The sequence below is a fragment of the Austrofundulus limnaeus genome, unplaced genomic scaffold (genome assembly GCF_001266775.1).
Source record: "Austrofundulus limnaeus strain Quisiro unplaced genomic scaffold, Austrofundulus_limnaeus-1.0 Scaffold705, whole genome shotgun sequence".
Taxonomy (NCBI): domain Eukaryota; kingdom Metazoa; phylum Chordata; class Actinopteri; order Cyprinodontiformes; family Rivulidae; genus Austrofundulus; species Austrofundulus limnaeus.
Window position 1 is genome coordinate 189463 of NW_013953107.1, and position 3132 is coordinate 192594.

Here is a 3132-nt window from a genome sequence, read left to right on the forward strand (position 1 = left end):
CTTGTAGACAGAGGCATTGAATTACACAAGCAAAATCATTATCTCCTGCATATGGTGAGCGATAAGGATTGAGATGAACATATGTCGTATGGTTTTTGTTTGTTTGTTTGTTTGTTTGTTTTTACCAGAGAAAAGTGCCTACAAATAAACTGACAAATCTAAATCCAAAATGAAAATCAGCTGATTTTGTTTCCTTTAAGGTTCCCCCAATTTAATTCTCAGGTGGTTTCATAACACATTTTTTTCAGTGCTGGACAGTGAATCTTTCAGCCTTTAAACAGCATATGAGATGAAAAATAAAATTTAAATTTATTTTGACATTCACAGAACTCATCCTATATGTCAGAACCATGCTCCGTTTTTGTAAATTTATAAAACAGTGAGGTGCACATCAAGATGATGGCATTCATGGTGGTGATGTGGTTGACTCATGAAGCCTAATGTTCACTCAGAAGGCCTTTGACCTTTATCTGCTGTTTTCTTCACACTCTAACTGCAATTAGTGCACTAAGAGATGAAAATGTCAACCCATCAGCCTTCCAGAAATGAAAAATGATGCTCTGATGTGTAAATATTTAGAATATGGAAACCATAGGTAAGTCTCTTCTTTGACTCCTTTTGGCATTTGACTTTGGTTGAGGCTCCTCCTCACACAATCTCTGTGCTGTGATGAGGACCAAAAACACTTTTGACACATTTCTCAAAACACACTTCTAATTTGTCCTCTGGGAGCTGGTTATGAGCTGACACTGAAGTCTGACAACATGACTTCTTTCCTCCTCTGGCCAAAGCTGCAGCCTCACCCGCTTCCCCAGTGGAGAACCGGGGAATCTTAACAACTGAGCTGCTCCCCTCCCTCCTCTATTTTTGGGACATCAGTTCGAATTAATGCTACCACTGTCCAGCTCTCAAGGCATCATCACTGACAGCTGAAGCACTCGTATACACCAGGTGCTCGTGTCTCCACTGAGGTGCCCATAACACCTACCTGTTTTTCACGACCTGTCAGGGAAGCCAGATTTAATTAATGTAATGATCAAAGCAGGAAAAGTAAGTTTTCCCCGGAGGTAGCAATCCCAGTGAGCCGCATGCTCGTTTGCTAATTATTTAGCATTAGGCTAGACAGTGCTTATACATACATGACTACATCAAAGATTTGATTGGGGTTTGGTTTGCTGCAACCGCGAAGTGCCAGGAGCAACCAGTGGTGACATTAAAACATCAATGTGGATAAATCAGTTGGTGGAAAACTCGCAGCCACCAGGTAACTTTTCTTTATCTTCTTTGACAGAACCTGTTCACAACAAACATCAGCCATGTGAATGCAAATGGAGGCACGTGCAAAATGAAAGCTTTATTTTGAGGTGACAGGAGGACAGGCTGAGAACCCTTGTCTATGGAATAAGGTGACCTTGAAGGAAAGCACATTAGCTGAGCCCAACTGAGGGAAAGCAGAAAAAACACTGGAAGTAAATCAATAAAAAGCCATCAATTAAAAGCTGAATATGTGCTTACTGTATATCTCCACTTATGTCTTGACAATGAAACAATCACATCAAATTTGGGCTCTGATCTTTATAAAGGAACAAGTTACATTTTTTGTGTAACTTATATTAGCTATTCAAAGATTCAAAGTTTTTATTGTCATATGCACAGACGAAAACGTTTCCCTGAGCAATTAAATTCTTACTTTGTCATCCATTTTTGAATGCCAAGAGATAACCATATTAAAAAACGAATCATCACTGAAAGTACACAAACAATGTTCATCAATTAAAAAAAGAGACTAAACTAAGGATAATAACATCAGAAGGGAACAATATAATAATGACAACAAGAAGGGAACTGTACAATCTGCTTTTAAAGTGTAATGTTGCAAATGTGCAACAGAAAAAAATGTGAAATGTGCACATGTGCAAGAAGGGAACTGTACAATCTGCTTGAAAATTTCATAAAGCATTCTGCCGGGCAACCATCTGGTCCTGGAGATTTTCCATTTTGCATGTTTTTAATTGCAGAGTTTATSTCAGCYRAAGAGAAATCTCTTTCCAACTCGTTAGATAGGTTAGAACTTAGTGAAGGGATTTTAATATCTTTAAAAAAATCATCCAAGGTGAAGCTTCGGAGGTATACAGAGATTGATAAAATTTGCTGAAACACAGATTAATTCCTGCATTCTCACAACATTTTACACCATGCATATCATTTATAGCAGAGATATCCTGTTTAGCTGAGCGCTGCCATAGCTGCTGTGCAAGAAGGCGTCCAGCCCTCTCACCATGCTCATAGTAGCCATACCTAGATTTGGATATTAAATATTCGGCCTGTTGGGTAGATAAGATGTTAAACTCTGTTTGGAGTAATGTACGTTTCTTAAGTRAGTCTTGTGTAAAAGCATGGCAGCATCCCCTGTCTAATTGTAAAATCTGATCTGTTAGTGATTTTAGCCGTTCTATGTTTTTCTACTTTTTATTTGCACAGTAAAAGATTATTTGACCTCTCAGGTAAGCCTTTAATGACTCCCAAACAGTGCTGAGTGGCATCCCAGGAGTCCGATTAACATCAATAAAAAACTTAATTTCAGAAGCAAGCATATTAACTAAGTCTTCGTCAGATAATAGTGTCGGATTAAGTCGCCAAGGACAATAGACCGATTGCTTAACAGGAATGTCCAGTTTCATTGTGAGCGGACTATGATCAGAAATGACTATCGCTCCATAATCACACTCACTCATTAAGGGTAAGATCTGTTTATCGAGGAGAAAGTAGTCAATCTGTGAATAGCTCTTATGAACAGGGGAAAAGAACGAATACCGTCTCAGGGTTGGATTACGAAAACGCCACACGTCAACCAGTCCATAGGTGTTAAGAAATGAATTAATTGACTGGGCCGATTTAGAAAGAGAGATCCTCCCCACTGTACTACGATCGAGGGACGACAGCACGCAGTTCACATCTCCCCCAATTATGAGATTATATGTTGAAATATTAGGTAAATTTGAAAAAAGTGTATTAAAAAATGTTTGATCATCCCAATTTGGAGCATATACCGAGACTAAAATGACAGGAAGTGCATATAGTTTTCCCACCACAATAACAAAACGTCCAGCAGCATCCGTTTTAATACTGGAT